Source organism: Lissotriton helveticus, chromosome 9, assembly GCF_964261635.1.
Source record: "Lissotriton helveticus chromosome 9, aLisHel1.1, whole genome shotgun sequence".
NCBI lineage: Eukaryota > Metazoa > Chordata > Amphibia > Caudata > Salamandridae > Lissotriton > Lissotriton helveticus.
This window is the reverse complement of record NC_136070.1, coordinates 737,445,291-737,462,982: the sequence shown is the minus strand read 5'-3', so window position 1 is coordinate 737,462,982 and position 17,692 is coordinate 737,445,291. Positions and strand designations below refer to the sequence as shown.

Sequence of the window (17,692 nt, the reverse complement as noted above, 5' to 3'; positions counted from 1 at the left end):
GCTTCCATGTTTTTGGTAAGCTCCTGTATCTTTTCTGTCAATTCACTTTTAGACCGTATATATTCAGCAGTACTTGTTTGTTCTTCAACTCACTTTTCTACTCTATTTACACTTCCTCATTCGCTATTTTGCTTGGCAGTACCTGTAAATCTTGGTTCTGTTATTGAGGTATTCGGATTATATCTCACTTCTACTCTTTCTGGTACATCTCTAAAATTTGAAAATTGCCTTGGGGTTTCATTAATTCTTTCGTCTACTGGCGGAGCATTCGGTGTAGTCCAAAAAGAACCTGGTTGATATGGTGGCGGTCTCCTATTTAATATTTCTTCCAATACAGCATCCTCTGATTCACTATCACCATAACCTTCTTTCCCTGTTTCCACATTTTTCCTCTTCTCTGTACATTTCCGCCCTTCATATTCATCCACTAGTCTGACTGGATACATTCCATTACACATGTCAGCATTTCTCCATCTGCGCATTCTACTTTCATGTGTCTCTCCCCATAAATCACGCAATCTACCTCTTTGTCTGATATGTCTTTCCGACCTTTCTCGTTCCCTTTCATGCATCTCATCTTCCCATTCAACTAAAGCTTAAAATTGAATCGGTCTAGGTCTTGGCTCAACCTTCATTATCCTCTCTCTCAAGTTTCATAAAATTGCCACATTAAAAGATCCGACCTCTGGGAAAGCTAACGCACCATCATTTCTGATATACCTTGCCCAATTCTCTAACCCAACACATGTATGGTAACCATATTTTGACAACATATAGGAAGCAGGTGTTTTCGGCAGAGGAAGCAATATTCCCTCTCATGTTTTTATCGCCTTATCCTTCACAAACACATTTTTCAGTTTCTTAAACCATAAAGGTTTCTTCTTTTCCTCTTCGTAATAGTAATCCATTTTCTGTAAAGTCCCAGTTTTTCAAAAGATCGCGTACTTCCCTGTTGCTGTTTCGTAACACCAACCTATCACAGCGCGGTTTACACTAGTGTACCAATTAGAACAAGATACGTCTTCTTAGTGCTTAACCAATAGTTTCGCTGTTTTTCGTGATGCACCAATCAACCCTTACTCTGTCTTGGTCACGAGAACCAATCCCTGCGCAACACTTTTGAAGTCGCCAGCACTCCGGCTTCTGCAGCGTCGACTGACCCCTCCTTTAGAAGGTTTATCGAGAAGCCGTATTTACAAGATATTCAACTAAATCAGTTAGTAACTTACACAAAACAACTCCATTCGTCTGTTTCGCTAAATAAAGTGATAGAATTTTCTCAACCACACAAGTATTCTATATTTCCAGGAGACAGCGCTTACCTCTTCTCTACCACAGAATTTTTAGACTCACCAATAAAGTAGCACCACTTCCTCTACTTTACCCTTCTCTCAAGCTCGGGTTAAGCTCTATTAACTCCCAGCAGTAAGTTTTAAATCAGGATACGCAACCATCCCTGTGCTTAAAACCAAGATTTTATAGACTGCCCTCGTTATGCATTTATCCTTTCACACGGAAAGTCCCTAAACCAGTGATGTGCAACAACACCACTTGTGATATACAACGATACCACCACAGTATACGACGATACCACTTTTTGAAACAGACTATGCGATGTGCGACTTCACTTGCCACACTTCCTCTGCCTGCAGACAAAGTGACCAGCTTCACGCAATCCTCGGAAGCCTTTTCACGAGTACATATAACGTAATACGAACGAAACAGGTTAGTCATAATTCTGTACATCAAAACCCTTATATAAAGCTTTATACATAATCCTAGCTAACTCTATAGCAACCAATGCTCTGCTACCAAGCTAATTACTGATGCAGCACTACTCTGGAAATAATTTCTAAAACCATGTCACCTTTCCCTGAAGTACAAAAATCATACATCTACTCGGCAGTAGGTCCCATAACACCGCGAGTCACTCACAAAACACTTCCATCCTACTTCATGGATCGGTGAGATTCAAAGGAGAGCTGCAGTATCATAGTAGAGTGTCTAAACTAAAACTGGATATTTATACTATTTACACCTGCAGTTTAAATGAATTTACCATGGTTTTTATTAACTAAACATATATTTAGACACGCCACCATTATGGTCGACGATTCTGCCAGTAAAAAATTAGGTGTAGGAAGATACAAGACAAGCTTAATTCTCCATTTATCTAATTTTTATTAAAAGCAAAGTTAAGCTTGTCTGAAAGTTTATTCACTTTATTTATTTCTTTATTCAAAACGACATTAAAGGGATAAGAGTTTTATCTCAAACAGTTATATTCATTTATTTTAGAAAATTCAGAAATAGACATTATTATTTAGATTTCAGAAATACAAGTATTAGCAAAAGACAGATAGTTCCCAAAATTCATTTTCTCCTAACTTCCTTAACTAATATCCTCATCTAAAGCTCAGTCCTCATTCAAAGAAAAATAGAAAATTTTTCTAAGTCTTACATCTCAGGAAAATCAGCATTCCGACAGCATCTCTGGAGGAAATTGAAGAGGAGTTTTTTTCTTAAGTAAAGTCAGCACTTTTTATACCTTTTTCACTAACTTTATCTATCTACAAAAGAAACTATCAGCATAAACTCGAGTTCTGATTGGACAATTCAGGGGTGGATGAGCATCACCTCATCATTCTAATATTCGCTTTCCGTTGTGTCAGCTGAATTTTAAAGGGTCCTTTGTTTAAGAAAGTCTTTGGCCTAGTCACATCCTCAACTAGCAACTCCATGGACTTTTCCCACATTCAGTAATTCAAATGTCCATTCCTTTGGCAGTCATCAGGACTTCCAGGGCATGTTGGCCTTGAACTGCTTTCGTTCAGGCACAGGCAGCTCGCTTTAATTCTCGGCTTTCAGCCACCCATTCGCTTTATCTCTCGCTGTCACAGTAATCGAGAGACTCCATTTTTCAGTAGGCCACACGAGCCAGAATGGGAACTATCATAGAGACAAACACAAATAAATGTTAAATATGGAACTATAGCCCTTCTGTTTACCTCCCCCCATACTAAGGTTTCCCTATTAGTTATTACCTAGCAAACAAGCTACATTTATGCGTAATATGCTCACCTGTTTCCAACCTCCAGCCACAAATACATAGACAAAAAGCACATTAATGCAGTTTTCGATTATTTAATAGCTGCTCATTAGTTCCGGACACAACAGAGTCACATAATTATTTAATTATGATTGCAACATAAGCAAAATTAGTTTCCCACGTGTACTTGTGTAGGTGCAATTTTTATTCTAGGTTGGTTAATTTCACACATCACTCCATTAGTTCAAGTTATGGTTATGGAAGTGTGATTTCACAAGAGGTATACAACATTTTGTTTCTCCACCTTGCTCCATCAGCTGTTTTAAGGATGTGAGGCGGAGCCGGATCTAAAGGTGAACCAGACTTCACTTTATCCATTAAGGATTCTGCTTCCTTTATTTACATTAGAGGGAGAATGGTGAAGGTGTTTTGGTGGAGGGGTTTCTTCCTGATCCTCCTCCCCCTTGAGGTTGCCTTCCTACTTGCTCTGAAGGAGCTGTAGATGTTAGTTACTTTTGAGAGAAAGAAGGAGGCAAAATCATTACACCTCTCCTCTGATGTCTCTAAGGGATGGGGGTCCTGGTTGGGAGCAGTGAGTGCCTTAACTACCACAAACAATTCCTTTGAGGAGTTCTGAGTGAGGCTCATTTTTTTTTCAAAGAACTTAGCCTGAGTAATTTTTATATTGTTGTTGTAATTTCTTACAGCAGTTTTATACTTGATTTTCAGGTGTGGATCATAGTTTTTCCTCCAATCCCTTTAGATTCTTTTGCAATTTTTCTTTAGCTCTAGCAATTGGTGGTTATACCATCCAAACGCCCTGAACCTGGGTTTTGATTTGGAGAGACCTTTGGGGGCTGCTTCATCCAGAGACTGGGTAATCCATTCTTCCCATCTGGAATAAGCTTCTTTCCCCCTTGCTGGTTCGTTGTTATTAGGTAAGGCTGTGCCTGTTAGGATGTTCCCCCAAGCTTCTGAATTGAGCTTAGTCCATCGCCTTTTCATAGTTCCGGCTCTGGCGGTATCCTTCCCATGCTCTCTTCCTGTCTTTTCTAAGTTAAAAGGAATAACATGGTGGTCTGACCAGGGTACCGGTATTGGAGAGGCCATCTTAATATTTGGGTCGTTGGAAATCACTACGCCCAAAATATGACCCTTCTCATGTTTGGCGGTCGTTACCAATTGGGCAAGTTGCAAGCTTTCTAGGTCTGATAGGAGTCTTTTGACGCTGGGGAGGTTTTGATCATCCATATGTAAGTTTATGTCTCCTTGGATGGTGATGCATGATTTCTTTAGTAGCGTGATGGCTAGTGTTTCGTTCAGATCATCTAAAAAGTCTCCCTGTGGGCCTGCGGGTCTGTAGATTAGGAACCCAGATAAAGTGTGTGTAGCTGCTAATTCTATTGAAAAGAAGAGGCATTTGCACCCTTTAATGGGGAGGGGCTCGATGTTACACTTGTACTCACTCTTTACTAGATGGCTAGTCTCCCCCCTCCCTGCCCGGTCCTGTCTAGTCTGAGAATTTTATATCCTGGAGGCAAGGCCATTACTATGTCAGGGAAGGAGCAGTCTTTGAGCCAGGTCTCTGTGATAAACAAGGCATCTAAGTTAGTCTCCTCTAATAGTATACGAATTTCCGTTTTGTGTTTAGGGAGAGAACGGCAATTGATCAACCCCAATTTCAACGCCTGTGTCTCCTTTATCTCATTATTCTTATGTGGGCTTGGTCTATGAGGTGGCTTCCACTTTAGATTACAGTGTTGGCAGAACTTCTCTGAGGCTGCATTGCTCATAAAATCACAACCCTTCTCACAGCCTGCTGCTTTGCGTTTATTAAAACTAAGTAGGTCATGTGTAGAGTAGGTGTGGTTACAAAATTGTGCAGGGTCCCTGGCCCCTGGACCCGGTCGGGCATGGATGGGCGCAGACGGGATTACCTTTGGTACGCCTTCGGCGCTCCAGTGACGCACCCGTTGAACGTGTCCACTGTGCGCCCTCTGGCCGGCCTTCATTTGAAGGAGGCGGTTTATTAGTTTTGGTCAACTAGACCGCTAACCAGCGTATTTCCTATTCGAGTGCATTCTATGGTAGAGAGGGTTAATCCTACCTCTTCTACCACACTCTATGATCCTGCTTTGTTCCCTCATGAGGACACTGCTTTCGTGACCTTGAGTACTGGGTTTAATCTTTATTCAACAATGTTTAGTACAGCTATACAATAACGATTAAGTACTGGCAATTTTAAAAGGAATAAGGATTAAGAGCTGGTGATTTAAAAAGTTAAAAGTATTGACAGTGCTGGTATGATAAAAGCAAAAGTGATGTGTTTTTTTACCGCTAAAGTGCCTTCAGTGCTAGAATGACCATGGTGGTGGTAATAGCTGCCTTCTTAACCCACAAAGACTTTGTTGTCTCCGGTTTTGGCAATTAAGTGCCAGTGCCGAGCAACAGAAAGCACTGACTCAAATTAAGCACTGCCTGTTAATCTACGATTTCATCGGAGACATGGACTCGGGATGGTAGTTAAGGTGGGGGTGGTGTTTAATTATATTTTTTAGGTCTCGACCTAAAGCACTGCTTTAGCAATGCTTGTTTGTCGAGATTCTAGTAAGCGGTCCGAAAAGTCTGCCAAAACGGCGGATTAGCCACAGTTCATGTGATGCATGCGCGTGCACAAACCAGCCACGTGACACACCACCATTTGTCTGTGCCTCGCATCAGACTTCAAAGGCTGCCGCTCCCCCGCTCCCACCCCATCAGACCTCAAAGGAATGCGCTCCCGCTCCGCTCCTCCGCCCCCCGCCACAGCAATGCCGAGAACTGCTGCCACCTATCCTATTGTTATTCCCTGCTCTGCCTTTTACTCTGCCACGCACTCTCACCGGCCACTTACACATATGCGCACGCTTTACCTTCGCTTCTGCCACACTCTCCGTACCAATACCTCTGCCCCTCACTCTCCATTAACACTTATTCTCATGCTCTATAAATTGCAATGCTTACATTCCACTATGCACTTTATCCTCCCACCTATACTCATGTACTAGCTTCGCTCGCCGTTTCACTCTGCCCCGTACTTTATCTTGCTACTTATCAATATGTTTTTAACTCCCTGTGCCTCTTTCTCGTGTTTTATTATATGCCACATTGTATTGCATCTACGTGCCTGTAACTTTCCACCGCACTCTGTCCTGTTACCTATACTCATGCTTTTACTTTGCCCTCCCTTCGCCCTGAAACCCGACCCTCCTTCCTGTCTTCCACATCATCATGCTCACAATCCCTGACCCCCCTGCCCCCCCGGCATTCCTTCACCTCCATTGAGCCTCCTGCAGTCCGGGAATAAATCCACTTCAAAGGCCTCCCCCTGTACCCATCCCCCTTGCGCCTCCTCCCCTGCCATGCGACCCCGTCAGGTGACACCCATACTCCCCGTGGGACTTTAAACACTGTGCCAGGCGCCTTTATGCCACCCCGTTGCCTCACCCCACACCACACCGAATTCCTCTTTTTCGAAACTGTGGGTCAATAACACTCTTCCCAGGATCACCTGATGTTGATGAGCCACGCCAAAATCTAAACATTATTCCCCCGCTCCAACGACGGCAGTTTTGAACACAGGGCCCCTCCGCCCCTGCATCCAACCACCAAATGCATTACTACCAAGCCGATGCTCCCGCAGCAGCCCCCACCACTTCATCGCTACCCGCCGGCACCTACCCTCTAGAACCAACATAGCATGCCCAACCACACTCCAAGCCCGCCACAAAGCGCCACAACACCCATCCTCTATCCCCAGGAAGCGCACCTCCCCACACATATCTCCTGCAATCCTGTCTCCCTCTGTGCCCAGCATGCCCATAACGAATCACAAACCATCTGAATACCAGTGCACCACAGTACCCTTCATTACTGCCAAGCCGATGCTCCTGCAGCAGCCCCCACTTCACCGCTACCCGCCGGCACCTACCCTCTAGAACCAACATAGCATGCCCAACCACACTCCAAGCCCGTCACAAAGCGCCACAACACCCATCCTCCATCCCCAGGAAGCACACCTCCCCACACATATCTCCTGCAATCCTGTCTCCCTCCGTGCCCAGCATGCCCACCATGAATCACAAACCATCTGAATACCAGTGCACCACAGTACCCTTTCTGCCTACGACTAAATCAGTTATTTGAAGCCCCTACCCATACAATTTTTGGCCTCGGTGCCAGGACTGCTGTTTTAAAAACCAGCGTAAACACATTTAATCCTAAACTCTCACCCCCATCCTCCGTTTTTCTGTCTGTTTACCAGTGCTTATTGCCAGTCATTTTTTTGGGAGTGTATATGCCCTGCATGCACATGTTGGTCTCTCCATTGGCTCACTTTTGTTTGCATATGGTTGAGCTTTCTATACATTTTTATGGAGGCAATGCCATCGATCTGGCTAATGCACTGCAACGCCCCCTCATGTAACAAGCATTTGCAATGCTATACGCTTCCAGTGGCGTCGTTTTGTTTTCGCTTTTCTTGCCATAACACACTACAGTCAATATTTTGTTCCCTTTGTCATGCACTCTATTCTGCCACCTATCCTTATATTTTAGCCTCCCCCTGCATCTTCCTATACCGTGTACTCTATCCTGCCACCTATCCTATTGTTATTCCCTGTTCTGCCTTTTACTCTGCCACGCACTCTCTCCTGCCACTTACACATATGTGCACGCTTTACCTTCGCTTCCGTCACACTCTCCGTGCCAATACCTCTGCCCCTCACTCTCCATTAACATTTATTCTCATGCTGCACACTGCTGCATTACTCATACTGCTGCAATCTGCACACTGCCACACGCCTCACACTGCTGCACGCCTCACACTGCTGCACACTGCTGCATTACTCACACTGCTGCATGCTGCACACTGCTGCACGCCACACACTGCTGCACACCTCACACTGCTGCACGCCTCACAACAGCACCACATCACTCAGGGACACCACCATATCACTCTAGGACACCACCACATCACTCTAGGACACCACCACATCACTATAGGACACCACCACATCACTCTGGGACACCACTACATCACTCAGGGACACCACCACATCACTCAGGGACACCAACACATCACTCGGGGGCATCACTCAGGGGTACCACCTCATCACTCAGGGACACCACCACATCACTCACAGACACCACCACAACTCTCAGGAACACCACCACATCACTCAGGGACAACACCACATCACTCAGGGACACCACCACATCACTCTGGGACGTGATACCACCACATCACTCTGGGACACGACCACATCACTCTAATACACCACCACATCACTCAGCTTAACCACATCATCATTCAGCACCACAACAGCACTGTCCTTGTTTGCTACCAACAAGCATTGCCATAGCCAATGGGACTCGCATTAGGAAAGTGTAAGCTATTGGCTTTGTGAATAACAATGCTATTAATTTATATATTTTCAAAGCCATCACATATTTAAAAAAATTGTCATTTACAATACCAATAGCTCACACTTTCCTAATGCGAGACCTATTGCATTGCAAATGCTTGTTTTGTTAATTGTTCATATTCATATTTTGTGCATACAATTGGGTCTTATGTAAGCTGAAATTCATATCATAAATCAGGTGTCATATATGTTTACGCATGCGTTTGGATGACTGTAATTTTTAGGTCTTGCCTGAGCCAGCACGCATGTGCTGCTCTGCGAGGCTTTTTGCAATGACTTCCAACTGGGACCACACACTTGTGCGTGTGTTGTTTCTTTTTTGGCTCCCATGCTATTAGCCTTTTCGTGCGTCTTTCTAAGAAGGACAGCACGCAATTGGCCAAAGGCAGGTGCATGGCCCGCCTTCTCTCTCCCCTGGCCTAGGGCTTGTGAGAGGGAGCATCTGTGCCTTCTTTTTCCAATTATCGGGCCAGCATTTGACGTTCGCGTTCATTAGGACCAGATGGCGCCCGTGCTGGCCCTGGCTTTTTTCCCCTTTCAATGGCATCGCTTCACTTTTGCGGCTGCTTGTTTTGTTTAAGGCTTTTGGCAGTTGTCCTTGGTCCCAATGTGGCTTTGAAGCGCTGCCAATCTTATGCTGTGTCTCTGCTGTGCCTATCAGCGTGAGAACTTGAAACGCACTGGAGGCGTGAAAATCAAAACCTGAAACACAATGGGACCAACTGGAATAGACAGTGAATCGGCTGTGTGCGTCAGCGTGAATCGTACTGAAACCTAGCTGATAATTTGTTGATTTCAGCTGGGTTTCAGTACAATTTAGCGTTAAAATCTGTAACGCACTGGAAGCGTTAGCAAATCAACTGCAATTGTCCATTTCATAGAAAATGACAGTGTATCAGCTGTGCATGAAGCGTACTGGAACCTAGCTGTGCGTATCAGCGTGAAAACCTGCACTGTCATCCAAACTGGCTGCCATAAACGTAATTCAATGCGAGTGACGTAAAGTGTCACAGGCTCACACAGGGGACTGTGGATGCCACCACAGGAAGCCTGAGATAGGTTGAGTGGAGCCCTCAGAAGCTCCTCAACAGGAGCTCAGCATTGCCCTTGTGCACAGTCGACAATAAGTCCCAAAAAGAGCAAAAATGTAAAACTTTACAGCTCCGTGACACCAGTGCCGCACGCTTTGAGGCTCCTCCACACTTTCGCCCCAACCAACAACAACTCAAAACTTCCTTTGTCCGACTCCTCCACACCTCGGTCACAACCAGCAGCAGCTCAAAACTCATGGCTCCGGCACACGGAATTCCAGTGCCGACTGCTTTGTGGCTGTCAGGAGGTCCAAAACAGTGGCATCAAATGCTGGTCCGGCTCCAACCGTCACTCGTCACCATTGTTGGAAAGTACTCCACACATCAGGCAAGGATAATTATATATTTGGAGTAAAGGTTCCATATGAGGAGTGGCACAGCATGCCCTTGAACAGCAAACATCAACAGTTCGTTATTAATCGTCAACCTAGAGCCACCCATGCTAACAATGTTTTACTCCCCCAACATTCCATCCCCATTCCACTGCGTTGCCATAGCACTTGCCGTACAAACACCGGCCCTTGGTGCAGTCAGACATCTGATGAAAGGAGTGTCTGGCACATGAACCGCCCATTGGACAAGATGGCGCAACCAAAGAAATGCATCACAACAGTGTATGGGGAACAGGCCGCTTTAATGAGGCAGGTGTACATCACAATGATGACACAATAGCCTGTGGGCACTTAATCACGACAACAATAAATTAAGATAATACAAACTGCAGAATAACCAAACTAAAGAAAGTTGATTGAATTAATTAAATTATTATATAAGATCATGACCAAAAGCTTTTGTATAAATAGATTACTTTATTTTTTTTTAAACAGCGCTGTATCAGATCCAGAGGAGAGACTCAGTCCTTTTTAGGGACCAGTGCTTTATCATAGCATTGCAAATAGCACGTTGCTTGGCTTAGGTCTGGAATTTTGCCTTTTCCCCCATAAAACATTGGCAAAATTGCTAGCATGAAAATTGATGTTAAATCTAACTCTATGAGCATTTTAAAATACCACTGATGACATGGGCAGCTGGCACTCTTCTTTAAATTGTTGTCGTCAAGTCAGTTGCAGTAAACGTTTTTTAATAGGCCATTGTGCAAACAAGGAGATTGGACTCACTTAATAGCTGTGTATTAAAAAGTGATACTAGGGGAGCAGTGTGCTTCTCAAAGAACTGTACCTCACAGTCACTGCATCTGCAGTGTACTTGTCCGATGTTTGCTACCTGAATAATATACATTTCAGTATGTGTGCCAGAACATGTGCTGCACAGAGGAAAGACACCTGGAAGTATGTTATGCTTTTGCTGTTTTAATTTGTTTATTTGTCAGCGTTATGTTTCTCCGAGTCCATACATGCCAATAGACGCAATTCATGGCTTTATTTAAGGTGTTTCCCGCCTAGAATGACTTTGTTTCTAGTGCTTAATTTATAAAAGAAAGAGTGCTGGTTCCCAAAGCTCTGTTCAGAAGCCTTTGGAGCACCGAATACCAAGGCTAGTAGCCTTAAAACCACCTCGAGCCTCTTTAATTAACTACCACACATTCCCTGCCTTTTAAAATCACTCCTGCAGGCTCCTGATTTTTTTCTTCTGTAACGGCTTTGGTGTTTTTCTCTTCCTCCGTCTTTCCAATCTGTGAGTTTTGCTGCTCTTCACTAAATATCTGATGCAGGGAAATACATGGTGGTCCCCAAAAATAAGTGCTGGGCCTCCCACTGGAAACCATCGGCTCAAATTGAGCACTATTTGTTTCCATATAAGCCTATGGGAAAATATATTCCCCCGGTTTTTTCTCAGATGTCCTACATCTCAGTTTGCAAATGTTTGCAAACTAACAAGTGTGGAAAGGTTTAGCATTTCCTCCTCTGAAATTGATATCTACAACTTAAAAGGAGGTAGTGAAAAGGCCTTACATCCTTTACAAATGAACGCAACAATATCAATTTAGGCGAAGTAGTGAACTCACAAGAATTGGCAAAATCAATAAGTCTCACCTATGCAAGAGCTATTGGCATGGTCAATGTATTTTAATGATGCTGTAAAGCAGCATGGCTGCTATGCAGCATTGCTGAAAAAGTTACAACCCTACCAAGTGCCAGGCCAGTCAAGTCAAAAGTTAGCTTTATTCGGTTACAATTTAAAACCATCAAAGCACAAGACAATTTCATAATACAATAACACGTTACAAATAAACAAACATTTGGTATAATTCATAAGCCAAATATATCACATTCCACCATCAAAAGAGACACTTGGGGTTCAAATAAATAGGTTAAAGCATTTGTCATACAGCAGGTTTTACATTTAAAAGATCTATATTTCATAAACAGATTTGTCACACAACAGATTTTCCATTAAAAAAACTATTTTCCATAACATGATTAAAGAAGGAGAAGACAGTCAGCGCTATATCTTTAGTTTGTTCCTTCGCCTAATGGCCCCTGAGATATAACTGGCTACCCCAAAACACACAACTGTGGACCCAAGCATTTGCAAGAAGGCTAACACTGGCCTAACTTGCTCAAAGTTATGGCCCTTTAACAGTGGCAAAATAAATTTCTTACGTAATTAAACATAAAAGTCACATAAAAATACCATATGAAGGGTGTTCTGCTCAGAGAAATTGTCACAGGGGCAGGGACCCAAAGACCCCTCCTTAGAAAAACCTTTTGGGAACGACAATAGCCATGGGAGCATGTTATACTTAAACCTTATTAATACAAACAGATGATATGGTTTGTTTATGTAAGTCAGGTGTGGCTGAATTTCTCTGCCTAAACTCAACATTACAAAACTCCTGACTGAAGGTTTTGCCAGTTCCCCTTCCTCCCTTATCAACATTACCCTGCTCAGGAACTGAGACTTCACAGCTTTAATAGCCATCTTACCGAGAGCTCTAGGGTTCAAAAACAAATCAGGACTGCCCAGTGAGTCCATTTGTGTCTTAATATAACGGATCCACGGAATGTCAAGACCTTTGTCTAAAGACATACAATCCTGAATAATCAATTGATTTAGATTAGGTGGCTGCTGTGCCCAGATTCTTAACCAGCATAATAATGGGGCTACAGCAATCTGATCTGAAATAAAACCAGCACCAAGGTCCTCATGAATATTAAAGGTTGCAGCAGAGGCTGGGAGCGACAACAGCTTACGAAAGAAGACGTTTTCTGCTGTTTGAATGTCATTAGATGAGGTGTAGCCCCATACCTCACTCCCGTATAACACCATTGGGACCCATTTGGCGTTATAAATTTTCATGAGGGCCGGGAGTGACTTTGAACCTAACCGTCTTGTGAACCCTAACAGAGCCCCGGTAGCCCTAGCAAGGGTGTTCTTTTTATGTGCACGCTGCGTGACCCATGATATTCTTTCGTCAAAAAGAACCCCTAGATATAGAAAGGCCGGAACTTTCGTAAGTTCTAGACCTTTACAATAAAATGTTACCTTTTTGGTCCGTCCCCTACCAATTGACATAGAGTGTGACTTTTTAAGATTCGTTATTAAGTCTAGAGAGTCCATAAAATCAATAAAACAATCTAAAAGAGATTGTAACCCTTGTGCCATCCTTGCCACCAAAACTGCATCGTCTGCATAAAATAATGCAGGGATAATTTTTAAGCCCGCTCTTGGGACGTCCTTACAAGATGAAGTTAAAGCATCTCCCAGGTTGTTAATGTAGAGCGTAAACAACAGGGGGGCAAGAATACACCCCTGTCGCACCCCTCGCTTAACTGGGCATGCTTCTGTTAGACTACCATTTGCGTGATAACGGACCGCTGCCGAAGTATTTTCATGGATTGCTGCCAGGAAGGATATCAGGGCAGGTTCCAGTCCAATACTATGAAGGGAAGCCCAAAGCTTTTGCCTTTATGGAAAGCAGTGGACAGATCCATAAAGGCTAAATGGATGTCCCCCTGCTTAGCGACCGTGTACTTTCCTATAACAAGATGTAAATTAAGACATTGGCCCGTCGTGCCCTTTCCCTGTCTGAACCCATACTGTAGGTCCGAGACAATGCAATTCTTATCCAACCAGTCTGTAAGGCGGGTTAGCACGACTTTCCCCATAATCTTGGCTGCAGAGTCCAGGAGAGAAATCGGCCTATAACAGGCCGGGTCCTCTCTTGAGCCCTTTTTAAATATTGGGATTATGACTGCTTTGGCCCAAGACATTGGAAAACCAACTTTGGTCGCAGCATTAAAAACAAGAGTTAAAATCCTCGCCCACTAAGTGGGGTCTGCCCTATAAAGATCAGCCGGCACCCCATCTGGGCCTGGCGCTTTCCCCGTTGATGTAGACAAAATCGCCTCAATAACTTCCTCCTCACTGAATATGATTTTTGGGGCATGAATGTAAATGTTTTCCCCATGAGGAGTAAGCAGCGGCTGGCTGACATCAGTGTATAGACCACTAAAGTGTTCCACCCACCTTTCTGGAGGGATAAGACAGTCCTTGCCAGTATTTGCGGTCTCATCAAATAATGAGCTGTTAATCACTCTCCAGAATTGGGTACTACTTGTCAGGACACTTGCTTGGCTGAGTTCATCCCAAGCCATCTCTTTTAACTGGATCTTCCTTGTTTTAGTTGCATTTTTATAAGCTCTTCTGGCCTCTGCTATCATATTAATGTCCCATACGGGCTCTTTTAACACGCCCAGAAGTGCAGTATGTGCGGTAATACAAGCTTGATCAAACCAGTTTTTATATTTCTCTGGCCTTGGTTTACCACAAGAACTCAAGTTAGCCGCTACCTGTTTTGTTATACGGTCAAAGGCACCTAGGATTACCGTTGGCTCAGAGTCAGCATTTAAACATAAACTCAAATCCTCAGATTGACTACTATATAAATTATCAAGGAAATCGGCTAGGGAAATTACCTCCCATCGTAGCCTTCGACCCTGATCTTTGGCGGCTATGTTAGAGTTAGAAATGAGTGCCAAAGGTTTCACATTTACCAGGGCCGGAATTTTAATATTCATGATAAGGGGATTATGATCACTCAGACCACTCGGTGTGACGCGAAATGAACCTATCAAGTCCGTCAAAGGGCATGATACTAAAAATATAATCAATAGTGCTACAATGACCTTGCCCTGTGTAGGTTGGCACCGGGCATAACATTTCCAATTGTGTTGGGCAAAACAGATAATAGGCAGATAAAAGACTCTCCAGATACGCCCCATTCTTCGTGTGTTCAAAATGGGTTACCTCCTGTGGGCCGTACTCATCTTCGATGCCTTGCATACAATTCAAATGACAAGCATGAATATTAAAATCGCCAAGAATTAAAAGATTGTACGGCGTGTCATCATTGGTATCATAATTATCAAAAAAAATAGACAGTGCTCTTAAATGCTCCAAATCGTCTGTTTTTGTAAAAGAATTATAAAAATTTACCACCAACATGGCCGGAAGATTGCCACCTACGAGTTTGACAGCTAAAATGTTTGAGGAGCTTGTCACAATCAACTCAGGCGTATACAATAGTTTAAGGCTAAACAATAACAAAAGACCCCCTAGCTCTCCCCATTACAGATGGTTCAGCATTTTTTCTGAATGAACAAAACCCGTCCAGATAGTAGGAATCATTTGCGTCCCAGGTTTCCTGCGGGGCAATAATGTGATGCATTGACAGAAAAGCCTCCCAATTTGTGTCCCCTCTATTCGATCGTAACCCGGCGATATTCCATGAAAGAATCTTTACTTTATTCTCGGATACAGTCTGCCCCGTTTGTTTTACTTCCAATTCCGCTGAGTTCACAGGATTTAACAATACGATCTGGTGTGAAACCACTACTTCGAGGTCAAGCATTGAGGTTGGGGATTCCCTTTCTGTCAAAGGTCCAATTATTGGTTGCTTCACAGTAGAAACATCCATGGCTTGCAGTCAACCTTGTTTGTCTAAATTGGACAATGCCTCAAATCTATTTGAAACCGCAATAAGCGGAGTAAACTCCCCTTGTGACCTCACACAGGGCCTGTAACAGTAGCCCAGTGGGAGAGCCTCAATACAAGTGGCGGTTGAAAGGTAATCTTGTGCTTCAAGAATTGTTTGTACAATTACAGGACTTCTAAAATTTACAATAACACAATCCCCCCTATCTTTTTTTATGATTTACCAAGCCATGCCACTCTACGCACCATCAAAATGTTGTTCGCTAAGAAAGGCCTAAAGCCTTTATGTCTCGTCAACCAATACACAGTTTTATTTTTTAACTGAGACCAGGATTCAATTTGCTCTGATCTCAGTGGAGGGACACCAGCCAGGACTACAACAAGAGGGCCCGCAGCTGGTGGTAAATCAAAGAGCTGGTTTCATCAAAGTGTTATTAATTAGTCTATTTTGGCCACTGTCTTGACCTGCTAGGGGGCGTTCAAAGACCCACACGGGTCATTTAAGCTTTGCGGGGGTGGGACACATACAGAGTGTGGGTAAATTCGCTGGACTGACCCCTGCTGAATATTATCAGATGTCGGTGTCTGCCCACCTGAGTGTAAACTCCCACCCACCGTTGGTAGATTTGGGATAGATTTAATGCCGATTAGGTTATCTGTAGGGTCATTTGCTTGCTCAGAGTCTCCCCTGGTCCTGTGATACCTAAATGGGTAATAGATTCACTGCCTTCCCCTGGGGCATTCAATTGATTAATACTATCCTTTGCTTCAAGGGCTTCTGCCAAAAAGGCAACTTTATCTTCAATGACCCCTAACTTAGTCCAGAATGGAGCGAGGACAGTTGATATTAATGATTCCATGCGCTCCCAAAAAGCCTGGCTACCCCCTTTTGTCACATTCCTCGGTCACGTCAGAATTTACAGCTTGGGCATCCCCAAGGTCAGGAGTTCGGGGTGATTTTTTCTTCGGTTGTTTACTTTTCCCTTTATCCTTGTTCTGAGACCGTATCGCTAGGCCACCCCTTGTCCGCTTAGCCAGTGGTTCCCCCAAACCACCTGCTGCACCGATGCAATCCCTGGCCGTCCTTTTAGGCCTAGTTGTTCGAGTATCACAGGTTTCCCCTTTTTCCATAGGAGAATGGGGTTTAGCACGGTAAACACACATTACAACGCATTTTTTACAACGCACTACCATTACAACGGAACTTTTACAACGCAAATACCATTACAACGCATTTATTTACAACGCATGTTTTTACAACGCAGGTACTTTTACAACGCATACCATTACAACGTAAGTATTGGTAAGTATATAATTATATTTAAAATGTTATATGTTAGGTTTTTTTTAAAGGGGTATTTTTAGGGTTCAGGGTCAGTTTTGGGTTTTTGGGTAAAGGGGTATTTTTAGGGTTCAGGGTCAGTTTTGGGTTTTTGGGGAAAGGGGTATTTTTTGGGTTCAGGGTCAGTTTTGGGTTTTTGGGTAAAAGGGTATTTTTAGGGTTCAGGGTCAGTTTTGGGTTTTTGGGTAAAGTGGTATTTTTAGGGTTCAGGGTCAGTTTTGGGTTTTTGGGTAAAGGGGTATTTTTAGGGTTCAGGGTCAGTTTTCAGTTTTTGGGTAAAGGGGTATTTTTAGGGTTTAGGGTCAGTTTTCAGTTTTTGGGTAAAGGGGTATTTTTAGGGTTCAGGGTCAGTTTTCAGTTTTTGGGTAAAGGGGTATTTTTAGGGTTTAGGGTCAGTTTTCAGTTTTTGGGTAAAGGGGTATTTTTAGGGTTCAGGGTCAGTTTTCAGTTTTTGGGTAAAGGGGTATTTTTAGGGTTTAGGGTCAGTTTTCAGTTTTTGGGTAAAGGGGTATTTTTAGGGTTCAGGGTCAGTTTTCAGTTTTTGGGTAAAGGGGTATTTTTAGGGTTCAGGGTCAGTTTTCAGTTTTTGGGTAAAGGGGTATTTTTAGGGTTTAGGGTGAGTTTTCAGTTTTTGGGTAAAGGGGTATTTTTGGGGTTCAGGGTCAGTTTTGGGTTTTTGGGTAAAAGGGTATTTTTAGGGTTCAGGGTCAGTTTTGGGTTTTTGGGTAAAGGGGTATTTTTAGGGTTCAGGGTCAGTTTTGGGAATTTTAGATAAAGGGGTACAAGAAAAAAATAAAATAAAAATAAATATAAATTAATTTAATTAAATAAAATTAAATTTAATTAA

The 17,692-nt window shown here is 43.3% G+C and overlaps 1 protein-coding gene and 1 long non-coding RNA gene across 3 annotated transcripts in view; one reads left to right on the top strand and one right to left on the bottom strand.

The window, feature by feature from the left end:
* The window catches only part of ANTXR2 (ANTXR cell adhesion molecule 2), a 552,370-nt gene that overhangs the window by 383,880 nt on the left and 150,798 nt on the right, over nucleotides 1-17,692 (top strand). The gene's annotated exons all lie outside the window — the stretch shown is intronic.
* The window catches only part of LOC144781839 (uncharacterized), a 144,545-nt gene that overhangs the window by 46,557 nt on the left and 80,296 nt on the right, over nucleotides 1-17,692 (bottom strand). The window contains exon 3 of one of the 2 annotated variants that reach the window (XR_013601076.1): nucleotides 2,814-2,949. The exons of the other annotated variant lie outside the window; for it this stretch is intronic. This is a non-coding gene — a long non-coding RNA (uncharacterized LOC144781839). Of the gene's footprint in view, nucleotides 1-2,813; nucleotides 2,950-17,692 lie in introns of those variants that run through there. 2 annotated transcript variants of the gene reach the window in all.